This window comes from Triticum urartu, chromosome 3, assembly GCF_003073215.2.
Source record: "Triticum urartu cultivar G1812 chromosome 3, Tu2.1, whole genome shotgun sequence".
NCBI classification, from domain to species: domain Eukaryota; kingdom Viridiplantae; phylum Streptophyta; class Magnoliopsida; order Poales; family Poaceae; genus Triticum; species Triticum urartu.
Window position 1 is genome coordinate 457,865,685 of NC_053024.1, and position 17,034 is coordinate 457,882,718.

At 45.4% G+C, this 17,034-nt stretch overlaps 1 long non-coding RNA gene across 11 annotated transcripts; it reads right to left on the reverse strand.

Annotated features, from left to right (window-relative positions):
• Positions 1 to 4,052: 4,052 nt before the first annotated feature.
• On the reverse strand, positions 4,053 to 8,504 carry LOC125544323. 11 transcript variants are annotated; one of them, XR_007299416.1, is made up of 8 exons: positions 8,275 to 8,504; positions 8,103 to 8,175; positions 7,892 to 8,002; positions 7,605 to 7,782; positions 5,858 to 6,678; positions 5,484 to 5,573; positions 4,514 to 4,666; positions 4,053 to 4,420 (listed from the first exon to the last, which is right to left on the reverse strand). It is a non-coding gene; the product is annotated as an uncharacterized LOC125544323 (long non-coding RNA). The 11 variants fall into 11 exon arrangements; XR_007299419.1 differs by having other exon boundaries at positions 5,858 to 5,921; positions 6,490 to 7,782; XR_007299420.1 differs by having other exon boundaries at positions 5,848 to 5,921; positions 6,490 to 7,782.
• Between the last annotated feature and the right edge of the window lie 8,530 nt (positions 8,505 to 17,034).

The window sequence follows — 17,034 nt, forward strand, 5'->3', positions numbered from 1 at the left end:
AGTACGTGCGCCGTGCGTGCACCTCTTCTCTTTGTGCACGTCCCCCACCCGCATATTATGCCATCCAACCGTAGCTGCACACATTCTGACAGGAACTCAACCAACCAGACGAAATTCATGCAAACACGGCGATACTTCTCATAAACAATGACGGAATTCATATAAAATACCAGATTTTCATACAAACATGACGAATTTCATTACATTCAAATCAACTAAGCGGTGCTAGTTCTGGACATCACAGGTATATAATACCTGGCCTTAATGGTCGCCCGCCGATCCATTTGTGTTCCTCATGTCCGGCAGCACGATCACCGGACTGCCGAGAGCCCCGAAGGTATATGCTTCAGCGCAAAGGACAGCTCGCTTCCCCGCTACCCAACTGATATGGTTGGCTAATGCCCAAGATGATGGTGGAAGGGGGCTTCTCCGCTTCCGTGGAGCCCATGTGGGGTCGAAGAAGGTCCTCGCAACAGAAGGATCCAGCAAGACACCTGATGTGTATGCCGGCATCGCCTCCACAGTGGCCTTCATGGGACCCAAGCGGCGGCGGCCTCCCGTGTTCTACTTCTCCTCGATGATGGCGGCGGACGTGGAGGCGCTGTCCACCGACTCGTCGCTCTCCATGCACCCGGCTTCTGTCTCTGCTTGCATGGCGCGGCCGCCGGCATGGGAGTCTCGGCCACAGAAACGGGAGACGCGGTCGCAGACACAGGAGGCGCGATACGAGGCGGCAGCGTGGACGGCAGTGACGACGCCCATGCACCGCTCCTTGTCGAGCTGGCCAAGAGCGGCGAGTTGCTGAACCACGCGCCGTCTTGGGGCGGCAACTAGCTCCATTGGGCGAGGGGAGGGAGGTGGATCAACGAGCTACATAGCTCGTATCTGGCGGGCTCGGCGGGCCACCCAGCCAGTTTGGATGCGGGATAACTACTCTTCGTAAGCCATTTTAAGAGTGGACAAAATGGTGAAGGAGGAGACAGGGGAGCGGCGGAGGGGGTGCGATTCTTGGCCGACGTTTGGCCTCGTTTAAATAGGAGACTAAATAGATGGCGGACGGGAGGAGCTCGGCCGGCGTTGTGTTTAATGCTGGCCCGGTCATGAACGGACGTGTGTCCAGAGTGGGTTTATTTGCTTCCACACGGGTTTCATGGAGGCGTTTGAATGTGGCAAGGAGGCATGTTCAGCCAGGCGTGCATCGAGTGGCGCCCTCGACTCTGACGTAAGACATTGCACCATTCTTCCACTGACGTGTGGGCTCTTTGGGTACATGGCCTGCATGCCAGTGACCCAACGCAGTCAGGACACGGTAGAGGAACTTTTGGTGGGCCAGGGCATGCGTGCGTGTGTTCGTTATGTGTACGTGTCAGTGTTGCACCCCTGCATGCATGCGTGTGTTCGTGTGAGTGTTGCGTGCGTGCATGTGTATGTGCGGGTGTGGCTACACGTCAGTCGACTGACTTTTTCATCTCTGGTCAGTAGATTTTCCAGCCGTTGCATACGGAATCAAGGGCCCGTAGTTTATCTACAACCTCCACCCCCTGAGCCGCCAGCCACCGCCGGCTGCCGCCGCCCGCGGCTAGCCCACACGGCCACGCCCGCCCCCAAAACCCCCCCCCCCCCCCCGGCGCCCCCCCCCCCCCCCCCCCCGCGTCGAGCTTTTCTCCGGTGATCCCCACGCCACCGCCCAATCACCGCCCCCCCCACCGCTGGCGACTGCCAACCAGAGGTCTCATGACTTTGAATCCCCACCGACCACTAATTTATTACCATTTTTGTCCTTCATATACGCGCTGACGGGTGGGCCTTATGGTAATGTGCGCTGCTGAATGTGGACTGTTTGACTGGTTAATTGATCGTCTCATCAACAAATTACGGAGCTGTATGGTGAGCCAGTGACCGTATGATCGACCTAAAATGTGTTTTATTAATACATTACAGAATCAAACTACCATTATTTCTTTCATATACGCGCTGATAAGTGGACCCCACGGTTACGCGTCACGTGGAACGTTTGGCTGGTCAATTGGTTGTGACATCAACAAAATACGGAGTTGTACGGGTGAGCCAGTGACGGTATAATCATGACATGTATTTTGTAACACGGTACAGATGCAAGCGCTCATATATACGTGCAAGCACTCACCGCTATAAGCGCACACACGCAGACCCTACCCCTATGAGAACCTTCGAGAGAGTGAGCCAGCATATGATCATGAGATTTTACGAAGTCACCATAGGTGCCTCGTAGTCGAGTGGAACGTCTCCTCCCACTGAACGCACATCGCCGGAAAAATACTGAAATTAACCCAGGATAAATGCGAGCATCAGGACTTTAACCCTGGTGGGATCGAGAAACCACTGTCCTCCTAACCATCCAACCATAGGTTGGTTAGCACCACAAAATGTATGTGCTGACCGTGATAATCTTATTCTGAAGTCCAATGACCATATCATGCTTTCGCTTCAAATACAATGACTGTAAGTGTCATCAACAAAATACGGAGCACGCATCAAATACAATGTCCGTCAATGTCATCAACAAAATACGGAGACATATCGTGAGCTAGATGCCGTATGATCACCACGAGAATATATACGGTGACCGTAATGAGCATATTCTAAAGTCCACCGACCGTATAGTGCTTTCTCTTGAAATACAGTGACCGTCATGCGTGAATGTGTCATGGGGATGCATACTTTCAGAGGGCCGAGAGATAGTTTGTGTGCATACGTGAAAGTGGTGTAGAAATAGGGGGTGTCCGGTGGAGACAAGGAGAGATATGCCCTTTGTTTCTCTTTCCCGTGACTAATATTTTAGGAGAAAATATAAACATTCACAATGCAGAACAAATATTTTTGGATGCACCATGCAATTAACTTTCATGTATAACATTATACTATTGTATATGCTTATTTTCTTAGTGGCCGATTGCGTGTGTGGTGTGGTGGGCACATCATTCTAGTTGGGGTGGGCACATCATTTCTAGTTGTAGTGGGTCAACATGAGGACTCATGGGTCGGTTCCATCCTGCGCCACATAGGTTGGACCAAGACACATTATACGAAGACCCATGTGGAGGATTCGGCATACAACACGAAGCTACCAGAGTCGTGGAGGACTCTATCCCCACTGGTGATAAGCCGACTATATATGACTAGTCGTCAACCCGTGCAGATGCACGGGCTATCCACTTTAGGTTACACTTAAGCACAATAAAGTTTATATTATTATAATTAAATATTCATTTGCAAAGTTATTTTGAATTTAAATACATCATGAATTTTGGATTGTAAATATAAAATAATATATTTTTGGGGGATGTATATCATTGAGAAATGTTGGTAGATAAGAGAAGAGGCTGGTAAAAATCATTAGATGTAATGTGTCGCTTTAAAGCTGATAGTGGCACTATTGCAAGGTAAGCATGTAGAGATTACATATGACATATAGAATTTCCAAGTTACCAATTAAAGTGTTCATGCACCCATGCCTACCATGATGCTTTCAGTAATGATTTCTATTGACTTACTCTCCACATTACAGTTTTATGAGCTACAAAATTTGGAGGAACCAAACTGTTTATTTCAGAACTGTTTTTCTATGACAACAATGTACGTGAAAGGAAAGGTTGTGAGAGGCGAGATTATATGGATTCGGTTTGTAGTTTTAGGAAAATGTTGTTGATAAGGGGCATGAAAGTAATTAAGAATGGGTGAAATCTTAATTAACAACATGAAGGCAGACAGGTGAGAATAACATAGTTGTCGAGTAGTACAACAAAACCATAATTACACCCACAAACAAAAATAGACTGATAAATCAACGTGTTTGTATACATCATGTTTTGCAAGCAGCGGCTTTGCATATTTGGTTTAGCATGCATTGATCATGTTTTGGGGTTGTCATGTTGGATGCAGCAAAATCTGGGTAGCAAAGAAGAAATAAGCCACGGATACTGTCAATACATTTTTCTTGCTTGTAATTTAAAAGCACCCTCGTTTTTTTCTTTTGCTCGGAATGCCATAAAAATGTGTGGAAGAAAAGGACGTAAGTGAAAAACATAAGGGAATATAGATGTAGACCTTGGTCCAGCAAGGCATATTACAAAATGACGTTTCTCACATTCCTAGGTCTAGTTAGTAAATAACATCAGGAGGCACAGGAAATTAAGCGTTGGAGCTAACTGGGATATATATTACATAGTGGCCTTGTCCCTTCCGGACTTGGGCAATCACGGGCGTGTGCTCTGTTTTTCTGGCCGGTAGATCCAGTAGTAAATAATCCTTGTTTGGTGCGTCCTCCATGAATCAATCAAGGTGCTTTAATCCTTATGGCAGAAAGAAGTCCTCCCAGAGCAACCTAACTGGCACTGTAGCAATTACTTGGTTCTTGCACAAATGCGTCAGACAATACAAACTGCACAAAATTCTCTTCAAGAATCAAGGATATATCTACTAAAAAGCAAATAAATTAAGAGCCAATACAAAAACTTCAATGCTAGTACTTTACCCTGATCAATCCTTTCTTATCACCATGCTTTTTATGCTTCCGCAGCCACATGTAATCTCCATTGACAATCATCGCTCATCGGCATGAACTGGCACTTCTCTGTGCGCCAATGCATCCTCTGGTTGGTGCCAGCGCTCGCCGGCCAACCTGCAACTGTTACCAGATAGATCAATCAGAAGAACATAAGCATCATAGACGATAGTCGTCAACCCATCTATTTGCAAGTCCTAGCATTTTGTACAACACCTAAAGATAAAGGTACTAAAATCATTTATTAGATACACAATATTTAGATATATAAACTAAATTATTATATCAGTCTCTTGAACCAATCGAAAGGAAACATGCAAATTTCGGTTTACTTAAGAAGAATGTAAATTTTGTCATACTAAATGCTAAGAAAAATGATCCAAATTCAGAGGTACATCAAATCACAATTATAGTATTGAAAGAAAACACACAAAAGGCATTTTTATCTCTTCCCAAAATAGGATAAAAAAATTAATGAACAATTAGACTTTTCAATGGTTCATAGATGAATACACTGTACCACAAAGAGTCTTAAATTGTATATTGTGTTACCTAACTTATTTAGATAGGCAAATAATCCAAAAATATAACAAAAAAGTATTGGTACAGAAAAATGTAACATGAAACATGAAATGTAAGAACCAAATAGAGGAACAAACATTTTGTGGCCACTTGATTGTAAAAAGAATGGACACTAAAGTTACTATAAATTTTTAACTTTTCTATAAGGTGAGGTAGTAATAAGCCAAAAAAATATGACATCTCATTTCTTTTGGCGCATTCACCTCAATTATTTTCTTATGCTTGTTTTTTGCATAAAATATAAGGCATGTGTGTAGACAGATGACTGAACTATTGGACTCTATGTGCATCCTTTTTGTGAGCTTGTACGACTAAAAATCAGGAAGAGATTGCAAACTTGGAAATCATAGAAACTTACATTTAGTTTTGTATTTAGTTATTAATCGATATGATTTTCCATTTATCCCACTACCAAGACCCAAGCTTGCATTACTCATTACTCAGTGCCCTGCATATTTTGTGAAAGGCTCTTAGTTGAGATATTCCATGTCCAAAAAATACAATTTATTTAATGCGTTCGTAATTCTGAATCAGGTACAAAAATAAGCAGACAAATATTACTTATGTCTTATAAGTTTGATACATGTGCCACCTAATAAATTTTCCCAAAAAGGAAAGCTGAGAGGTCCTATGCAGCACCATCATGTGTTTCTTCTTTCTAGTTTAGAGACAACCTAAGATTTCACTACTGATAAGGAGAATCTCCTTACTAAGGAAATTACCAGGTCATACCATGGGCATAAGAATTGTTCTTTGGAATTTCATCACCATATTAAAAAAGTATTGAAGGAGAGGTCTGTAAAAAAATCATCCATTAATGAGTGCGAGCACTACTAAAACAACTATAGCACACAATAACCAACAATCTATATAGAATCCGGTCACTTTGAAAAGTTAAAATGATTTATATAATATATTAGAGAATTGTGCCAGCTAGACCACTGATCATGAAGTAAAATATTTAGAGAAATATCTTTACAAAAGACAACTATTATTGGTACAAAATTTGGAAGGGTAGTCACTGAAAAGAAATTCCTTTCTAACTGAATACAACACTGATCAAATTATACAATTGATAGTAACTTGTGTAAGATAATATTACGTACGACAAAATCACTGGATAGAGGACTCCCTCGGTATTAATGTATTAATCGCCGCTCAAGAACACATAATTGAAGTACTGTAATGAATGGCCCAAATGAAATTTTATATATGTCAGCAAAACAAACTACAAAAGGGCATGTTATTTAATACACCACGGAATAATTTGAGCAAATTTGATCGTAGCAGGTCTGAACATGCAAGATTAGCATCACAAATCATAGCTTCTATAACATCAGAGTCCATAGCATCAGAGGCCGTACCTTTCGCAGTGTGTGAGTTTCTCATTCCAGCACACATACATTGTCATGTACCAGCTGTTTGTAGAGCTCATCCCAATGAGAATTTGTATATTCTTTAGTTATTATGTCTCTTAACAGTTAGGATAGCATTATAACTAAGTTGATGAGTTGTTAGGTTTTTGGTTGGTGATGTCTCTTGTTAGATTTAACCTGGAATAAAAAAATTATAATCTAGGAGTTACTCATCTGTTGGCTTTACTCAACAACTTTTTAATTAGAAGGAGCTCCTAACATAGATCATCTACAAACATAAATTCTATTCCATGGCATATGGATTTGCTATTAACGTATTGATTTGTATCTATATGTTTACACCAAATCAAAATCAAATGGAAGCATCGTACATCATTATTCCAAGGAAATAAGCTAAGAGCATGCATCTTCATTCTTCAATAGAGTTCTGCTCGGTGTTCAGTGCATATAATAATTTAGTGCTACAATTGGTATTCCTCCAGACTATGCTTTTTCATACAGCAAATTAGCACCTCATCTCCATAGGAGCTGTGAAATCTTTACTTTGGTCTCTCTTTCCCCTGTTTGCAAATCAATTTATGTTTCACCCCATCTTCATAGTAGAAGTAAAGGGACACGATTAGCTGATGATATTCAAATCCACATAAACTCTGTTTGCACCTACAGATGACAACGACTACTCTGTATGCACCTATAGATAACATCGACTACTTTGTATGCACCTGATATTAACTTTCCTATAAAATAAATATACGCATATAACAATACTTACATCCTTTTAATATGAAATACACAAAAATCAAATATCAGACAGTTGTTGATGTTACTATGACAACACGACAAAAAGAATCCACGTTAATATTGTTGACCTTCTCACCCCGTAGTCTAAAATTAAAATTTTCTATCCTGTATATTCCAAGAGTTGTAAATATTAGGAATCACGGTATTTGTACTCATTTAATTCCTTTTGATGTACTCGCTCAATCTGAATCACAGTATCTTCAATCTTTGAGATCCCATCAGTTGTCTATTTTTCCTCAGACGGTTTGCTAACTTGCATTGACCAGTTTATCACGGCATATGATGCCCCAATGAATACTAACCTGTCTGACGTCCTAGCTTGCTTTTATGCATGCATCCATGACGTACATGATGTATATGCTATGCCATGGACCTGAGCATGTAGTCTGCGATCGAAGCAGCTTCTTGGATGCCACGCATACTGAGCTACATGCGATGGGGTTACTCCCGCTTCTCCGGCATCTCTTGTGCAAGGGCTGCCTATACTCCCATGAGAGATGTGGCCGGGAAACCAGGCTAGGGCGTTAGACGACTTGTGAATCCCGAGGTAGTCGTATATAGTCAAGAGATATATTAATTATAAGTACACCTGATGGGCATAGTTGTGCTCCGGTCCGATCTCCATAAGGCATACAGAAATTGTACTTCAAAAGATTGAGGGTTTGATCCAAATCGTGATTAGGATGAATTCGAGGACAACCTGATCAAAATAGAGATGCAAAACAATTAAATCCGAATCCAAATTAATATTTTGGATGACAAATCAGCAAAAAAATTGCAAAATAGATTGAGGAACGAACCCGATCCAGAAATTGTACTTCAAAAGATTGAGGATTTGATCCAAATCGTGATTAGGGTGAATTCGAGGACAACCTGATCAAAATAGAGATGCAAAATTATTAAATCTAAATCCAAATTAATATTCTGGATGACAAATCAGCAAAAAAATGCAAAATAGATTGAGGAACGAACCTGATCTAGATCAGGAACGCTAGATCCATGGCCCCATATGCTTTTTAGATCCATCGCCGCGCTTGCTCTGTATTAGTTTGGTTTCTAGGGTAGAGAGATTTGAGAGAGAAAGATTGGAGAGGAAGGGACCGTGGGCAAGATATTTGGTTTTCCATGGGGGAAAGAGATGGACGGGTGGAATACTTTCCATCGTGGGGAGAGGGGAAAAAGGAAGGGACGGTGGAATACTTTTCATATTGAGATTAGAATCTGATTATTCTATCATCTATTGTTTTTTCTCTTGTTAGCTAATCTAAACCGTTATAACTCAGCCTCACAAGATAGACGGTTCCTAATTTCTGATTAACGTGGTAATTACTTGGGAGTCTGTAATTAGTATAGATATAGATATAGATATAGATTTGTAACCCTAGGCCCCGAGTATGTTATAGAAGCATGGGGCTAGTTCGTCGATAGTATACACACGCACAATGCCTGGTATTCATGTGTACTTTGTACACACCCCTATCACTAATATAGTACCAGGAGTAGGCTTTTTCCTCAACTGCAAGGGTCCGAACTTGGGTAAAACTTTGCCTCGTATTAGCATCCAGCCTAGCAGTCAGGGATATCCTACCGAATGATCTGATGGAATCATATCTGCCAACTACTAAGAGAGAGGTGTGTCTGTGGGGGGGGGGGGGGGGGGGGGGGGGGGGGGGGGCAATGTGTGCGAGAGAGGCCTAAAGATAATGTGCGTGCGAGAGACATGTAGGCACATATATGTGTGTATAGAGGGCTATTAGAGACCGTGCATGTGTATATATGCATGTGAGAGAAATAGTGTTTTCCAACTGAGATTAGTGAAAAGAGTGGTACATAGTAGTCAGAAAGAGAGAGAGAGAGTGCGTGAGACACCCCGGGAGAGATTGTGAGCATGTGTGAAAGAGAAATGCCAATGTATATAAAGTGTGTGCACCTATGCGTTAGATAAAGAGATATATAACACGTTTGTGAGAACGGGCTGAGGCATAGTGCATCTACGTGTAAAAGGCGGTTCTACGCATTAAATTAAAATATAAATGGCATTATTATTTTTGGATGAGATCATAAATTTTGTAATTTGCCTATGAACGAAAATTGGTCTATCAGACACCCATACTCTATTGAATTCTAACATCTGCATGTGTTTATTTCATATTATGGATCCATAGAGTGAGAGCGGTTTGAAATACAGGCAATGCATTGCTTTTGCAATTCATATATAAACATTAATTAGTGCAGTCCATGTTGTTAGTGTGAAGCACTTTATACATTTGTCACTTATATGGATACATTCCAAATTGCTAGCTATGAAATAGAATACATCTTGAATTCAAAATAAAGGGGGTTTCGAAGATTCGAATTCATAGGAAGTGCATTCATCTATTTGAACCCGAGATAATGTCATTTGTAAATCAGATCTAAAAGGGGGCATCAATCTTCGTTGTGCGTTTGAATATGCTATATATTCATACGCATGTCTGACTATTTTTTTGCAACCAAGGAGATTATATCTGGAACCATGCATGAACTGAGGTAAGTTGCATATTTTTTATATATACTTGTGTACAATGTATATTCAAATGTACCCCCTCCATTCCAAAATAATCGTAGTTTTAGGCTTCTCAAGAGTAAAGATTTGTGAAGTTTGACAAATCCTGAAAGTTCAATTCAAGAGAACCGAAAACGTTAATGCTTCTGCTCCCAAATATTGAACAAAGCGCCAAATAAGCCTCTGGTCACCCACCACGCGAGACTAATTGTCGGTGTCAAAACCGACGGATCTCGGGTAGGGGTCCCGAACTGTGCGTCTAGGCCGGATGGTAACAGGAGGCAGGGGACACAATGTTTTACCCGGGTTCGGGCCCTCTTGATGGAGGTAAAACCCTACGTCCTGCTTGATTAATATTGATGATATGGGTAGTACAAGAGTAGATCTACCACGAGATTGGAGAGGCTAAACCCTAGAAGCTAGCCTATGGTATGATTGTCTGTTCGTCCTATGGACTAAAACCCTCCGGTTTATATAGACATCGGAGAGGGCTAGGGTTACACAGAGTCGATTACAATGGGAGGAGATCTACATATCCGTATTGCCAAGCTTGCCTTCCACGCCAAGGAAAGTCCCATCCGGACACGGGACGAAGTCTTCAATCTTGTATCTTCATAGTCTAACAGTCCGGCAAAAGGATATAGTCCGGCTGTCCGGAGACCACCTAATCCAGGACTCCCTCAGTAGCCCCTGAACCAAGCTTCAATGACGATGAGTCCGGCGCGCAGTATTGTCTTCGGCATTGCAAGGCGGGTTCCTCCTCCGAATACACCATGGAAGAATTTGAATGCAAGGATAGTGTCCGACCCTACAAAATAAGTTCCACATACCACCATAGAGAGAATAATATTTTCGCAAATCTAATTTGTTGACTTGTTTTGGCAGCATGATGTTATGTCATGGCCCGGTGATTATTCGAACCGTTTTTCTTCAACCAGCTCCACACATAACGCAAGACGGTTTCTTGACACGTCTTGTCAAAGCAGAGATTGTGTTCCCCCAATTATGGGATTCTCATTAATACGGTCATGGGTAACCCAATCGTGTCTAGGACTCCTAGATTATAGGCAAGTCCCAAACGGCTACGGAGAGGACGCTTGATATTCACCCTCTTTATAAAGGGACAAGGTTTTCGCTTTTTCCCTCTCGTGCTCAATCGAACCCCTCCCCCGCCTCGAGTTCTAACACCCAAAGCCCAGGTCAGGTGCTCCGGATCTTCAATCATGTCCGGATCCAGCCTTCAAGGCCGGTGGATGCCCTCCTCCGTCACGAAAGGGGATATCAAGAAGTTGAGGGAGGCCAGATACTTGACCGCCGAGGTTTCGCATCGGCTGCCTGCTCGAGGGCAGGTCGTCCCCACTCCCGAACCCAACGAGAACGTCGTGTTCATCTCCCACTTCCTCCGAGGCCTAGGCCTCACTCTGGATCCCTTCGTCAGGGGTTTGATGTTCTATTATGGGCTAGATTTCCACGATCTAGCTCCGGACTCCTTTCTCCACATCTCGACATTTATTGTCGTGTGTGAGGCCTTCCTCCGCATTACCCCTCACTTCGGCCTGTGGCTCAAGACCTTTGAAGTGAAGCCGAAGATGATCGAGGGGCAACATGCAGCGTGCGGAGGCGCGTCAATAGGCAAGATGGCAGGAGCTCCGTGGCCGAAAGGTTCCTTTCCAGAGGTGTCCGAATTATGGCAACGGGAGTGGTTTTACGTCACGGCTCCCAGAAGTGCCAAGTGGGCGGCTGCCCCCGCTTTCCGCTCGGGCCCCCCACCACAACTGATGTCATGGATTAGCAGAGGTCTGAGCTGGGGTCCAGCCAAGGACGTGCCTATACTGCAAAGCCGCATTCAAGATCTCTTCGAGGGAGATTTTAATTTGGTTGTGGTAATGCAAGTTATGCTGGTTCGTCGAATCCAGCCTTGCAAACGCCGGCCCCTTCGCTTGGGGGAGTTCAACCCAGAAGGACCGCGCGCCATTCAAAGTTTCCTCGGCTTGACGCACGAGGAGATGTACAAGTCATTCTTCGGACCTCAAATAGAGTATCCGGATACTACCGAGGACGTGGGCCTGAGCAGTAACCACGCCGCCGAACAAGTAAGAAATCCTCTAGCCGAACACACCGTCTTTTATTCATCATGAAGTTATTTATGAGATTGCTCTTTGACCAGGACTGGCTAACAAAGGCGAAGATGATTCGGTGTACGGCCCCCCTCCCTGAGGGTTTGGAAAATCCGGTATTGGAAAAGATGCTCGAGCTCGCACCTTGCCCGGAGCCCTCGAAGGAAGATATAGGGGGGAATAATATGGGCGGAAGCGGGCCCCCATTGCTGCCAGTTCCATCTGAGGGAATGAGCGCCTCCATAAAGGAGGATAACCGGGGGAGGAAGAGGACTGCTTTCGAGGATCCGGAAGCTGAGGCCTCCAAATGGGAGAAGAAGTCTCCAACAGAGGGTCCTGCCTCGGGGGGTGCTCTTGCCGCACAAAGTCCGCGGGGGGATCAGCCCTCCAACGAGTCGTAAGTGATCCAAAAAAACTTTAATAGTGAAGGTATACTATCTTTCTTCTGAGAAAATAACCGCCGCATATATCTTTGCAGTTCGGGTCTTAGCCCTTCTCAGCTGAGCTCGTCTTCGGGGGATCTTCTTCCGGAGATGATGGAGAGCGAAACGCCTCCCACGGACTCCTCCGCTCAAGAAGCGGGCGACCCCGAAGTGTCGTCACGGAGGGCCTCTCCGGATCTGGTGAGGCCAGAAGATAATCCCATAGACCCCCAAAGTCCCCAGTGTCCAGCTCTCGAAGAGAGCAAACAAAAGAGTCCAGCACCATATGGTATGCGGTCGGACGTTTTGTGGGAGTTGTTGGGGTGAGCAGCCATCTCAGAAGAACACCGTACGCTGATGGTATGGTGATGGAAAGAATTTCGTCCGCCGAAAGCGGATTACATGAAGCCTTTATGAGTATACTGACAGACTTTGAGGTACGTGTGATAATATGTGATAGTACCGCACATGTTAGGTGTGCCCTGTGTAGATAGTAGCCCCTGAGACTCTGGTTGTCGTCGAGAACGGCAGCGAACAGAGGATCATAGTCCCAGGCAATAACCAGACTGCCTTTATGTGCAGGTGGTGGAGCTCCGGTGGCTAGCCGGACTAGTGAGTTTGTCGAATTAAAACGGCAACTGGATGCGGCAGACGCCGACATCGAGCTTGTTAACAAGCGGCTTGACGAATCACAGGGTAAGTAATGTTTTCTGGTGAATGTCGCACAATAAGAGCAACATGATGCCAGTATCTTTAATATGTTGTGACTGCAGACGAAGCTGCCACCGTGGAGACCCTTCGGGTGGAACTCGCCCGAGCCAAGGAACAAGCGCGGGTTAGTAATGCGGCTGCTTTGAAGGCGGCCGAAGAGTTAAGAGCCGAGAAGGCTACCCATTGCGAAAGCAAAGAAAAGATGGCCAAGATGGCCGTAGAATTAAAAGGCACTGCCGACCGTTGCCAGTTCCTTGAAGAAGAGAACCGAGTGAAGGCAGCGGACCTTGAGAAGGCCACTATGGCAACCAAAGACAGTCGCTCTGCTAGGAGGGCGAAGAAGGAGGAGCTGCGCGAAGCCGGGGATATTGCGGCTGGGAAGCCCTTTCTGCTGCGGAGGAAGTTCGGAGATCCGCGGTATGCCCCTCTGGATTGGCTGTGGAGTTCGGCAGATGCATATATGGACTTGGCGGCGAGCGCTGTCTATGCGGTCGAATACTTCCAAGATCAATCAGATCATGAAGTGGACAAGCTATTCTGGTCGCAATTCAACGTTCCAGAGCGTCCGCTTCCTTTGACTGATCAGCTATCCGAATGGGCTGAACTTAATAGGTTGTCCGGACTCGCCATGAGGTCTATTGTAGATCATTTGTGGCCGGAGAAGCCGAAGCCGAACAACTATTTCAGCTTAGTGCATCAGTTCCTTGGCGCGGTGCCGCGCATCAACGCGATGAAGAGGTCGGCATGCATAGAAGGCTCGCGGATGGCCTTTGCCCGTGTCAAGGCATACTGGGCGGAGATGGATGCTACCACTGTTGCGGCGCAAGGTTCGGCCATAGGCCGAGTAGCTGCCGAGCACTATTTTGAAGAGGTTCTTGAGGGTGCTCGTTTGATAGAGTCCCAGTGCTCGAAGAACATGATGTTTGAGTGACATGTATTCCCATTGTAAACACAATGTTTTTATGAAATATAGTAAGGCTGTATTTATACTTTTGCCGAAAATTAATGTGATGCCTCCTGTGCGGCCGTTTATGTACCTGAAAGATTGCAGTCGTTGGCTTCAACCCCCACGCATATAATGCGGAGGTTCTCGCAAAAAACGTGTGTTCACACTTAACCCAACGTCTTGGTCCTATTAAGAAGGTGATAGCGCAGCGAACGAGGCAACCAGACTATAATGCTTTAACACTTTCACTTAGCCATAGGAGTTTGACAGTGGGGCTACTAGATAGCCCCTGGTGGCTCCGCACTCTCCCGATCTCGGGGTGCGTACATGCCTGGCCGGAAAATGGCCCTTCGTTAAGGCGGAGGAATTCTAACATTCCGATAGGTCATCGAGTGGTTGACTAGTCTCACGCTATATCATGACAGTCAGTTTTTGGCTTTCTCTATTGAGGTGCTCGTCCGGATGAACCAGGGCACAATCGCAGTAGTTCTTCTGGTGCTGCCTTAGCCGATAAAGCGGAACGTAAGGCACCAAAATACAGGAGCCGGGCAAACCCAACATTTGACCAAAAACAATGATTCGGAGCTGATGCATATAAGGCCAAACTCCCTAAGGTATTCGGTCTTTATGGTATAAACCGGGCCTAAATAGTGACCTTTGTAAGAAGCCCCTTGTGTCTAGGTACGTCCATTATTCTGACGTGGCCACATGCCAAGACGTCAGCATCCTTCTCAATTGTGTTGAGAATTCGAGGGATGTGTATCAACAAGAGACAGTAAAAAAGGTTTACGCAGGGTCTTAATCTAAAAAGAATCCTTGGAGCGGGTCCCCGCTGCACGTCTGCGCCTATGTCTCCGTTGTGCTGTATCCTGGACGGGTTTAGCACGATGATCATCTGTAAAAGAGAGGAACTTAGGTGAAAAAATTGTCGTGCAAATAGATAGTTTTTAAAGAAACCGTGTATAACTAAAAATGAGTAGAAATTGCCACTTGTCTGCGCGCGTTGAGCCCCTTGTATTTGTAATAGGGGTGTGGCCATCAATCCGGTACAAATTACATATAGCAGCGCCGGACTCGTCTAACCGCGTCCGTGGTCTTGACGACCTATAAAATGCTTTAGTTGGTGAGGCTGTTTTTAGTGTGCGGCTGCCAAGGCAGTCGCATTCTCTTCGGCGCGCAAAGATCGCTTAATACTTCCGTTCACTGTAATGATGCCACGTGGACCGGGCATCTTGAGCGTGAGGGAAGTGTAATGCGGTATTGCATTAAAGCGAGCAAAAGCTTCACGTCCAAGTAGTGCTTGATAACCGCATTGGAACGGAGCAATGTGGAAGGTTAAATGTTCGCTACGAGAGTTATCGGGGAAGCCGAATATAACCTTTAGTAGCAGGGAGCCCGTGCAGTGAGCCCCTGGGCCTGGCGTTACTCCTTTAAAGGTAGTGTTGCTATGGCAAATTTTCGTTGGGTCTATCCCCATTTTGCGGATTGTATCCTGGTATATCAGGTTTAAACTGCTGCCACCGTCCATCAGGACTCGTGCAAAGTGGTATCCGTCAATTATTGGGTCTAATACCAGGGGAGCCCATCCTGCCCGCCGGATACATGCTGAGTAATCACGATGGTCGAAAGTGACCGGTTGATATGACCAGTGGCAGGGTTTCGCGGTGATAGGCCCTTGGGCATATTTATCTGGGAGGGCCGCGTTGCTTCCCTTGATCACGTGTAATACGTTGACTGTTTTAACTTCTAATGGAAACTTCTTTTGTTCCCTAGTGTCTTGCTTGAGAGGCTCATCCTCATCTTCGCTTGGTGTATCCTCCCCCTTGTGTACGGCGTTAAGCTTGCCGGACTGCTTGAAGACCCAACATTCTCTGTGGGTATGATTAGCGGGTTTACCAGGGGTGCTATGGATCTGACATACTTGGTCCAGAATTTTGTTCAGGCTGGACAGTTCATCTCTGGCGCCTTCAGAGGGCGGCTTTTGCTGACCTGGCCGAGAGCTTCGGAATCCGACGTTTACCACCGTGCTCTTCGGGCTGTCTTCTTTATTCCGACGCTTATTATTTTTGTTGCATCGTGATTTCCTGTTTCATCTCTAACTTCAGATGTGCTTGGGTCGCTGGTGCTGCATCTGGCTAGCCAAGTGTCCTCACCCGCGCAAAAGCGGGTCATGAGGCTTGTTAATGCTGCCATTGTTCTTGGCTTTTCTTGCCCGAGGTGTCTGGCAAGCCATTCGTCGTGGACGCTATGCTTAAAAGCTGCCAAGGCTTCGGCATCCGGGCAGTCAACTATTTGGTTCTTCTTAGTAAGAAACCTGTTCCAAAGCTTTCGGGCTGACTCTCCGGGCTGTTGAGTTATATGACTCAAATCGTCCGCATCCGGGGGTCGGACATAAGTCCCTTGAAAATTTGCCCGAAAAGCGTCTTCGAGCTCTTCCCAGCTTCCAATGGAGTTTTCGAGGAGGCTTTTAAGCCAGTGCTGAGCTGGCCCTTTGAGCTTGAGGGGTAAGTACTTGATGGCGTGGCGATCATCTCCTCGAGCCATATGGATATGGAGGATATAGTCCTCAATCCAGACCCCAGGGTCTGTTGTTCCGTCGTATGCCTCTATGTTTACGGGTTTGAATCCCTCTGGAAATTCATGGTCCAGCACCTCATCGGTGAAACATAGGGGGTGTGCGGCACCTCTGTATCTGGGTGTACCGCGTTGTTCTGATGTTTGTTGTGTTACATCATATGCTGGGGCGTGCTTGCGTGGTCCACAGATGGATCTGGTTGCGCCGTCCTTTTGGTGTGAGCCCTCGCGTGGATCGCGTATTGGCTTGTGAGTGGCGTTGTTTGCCGCTCTATGTTGGCCGTGAGGTCGTCTATCTGGCCAGGTGGCCGTTTTGATTTTTGGTTGTGGGGGATCTAGGGCCTCCTCATCGAATTCGGGTAGCAACTTCCGCTTCGGGTAGCTCTTGGTTGGGCGATTACCACCATACTTCACTGC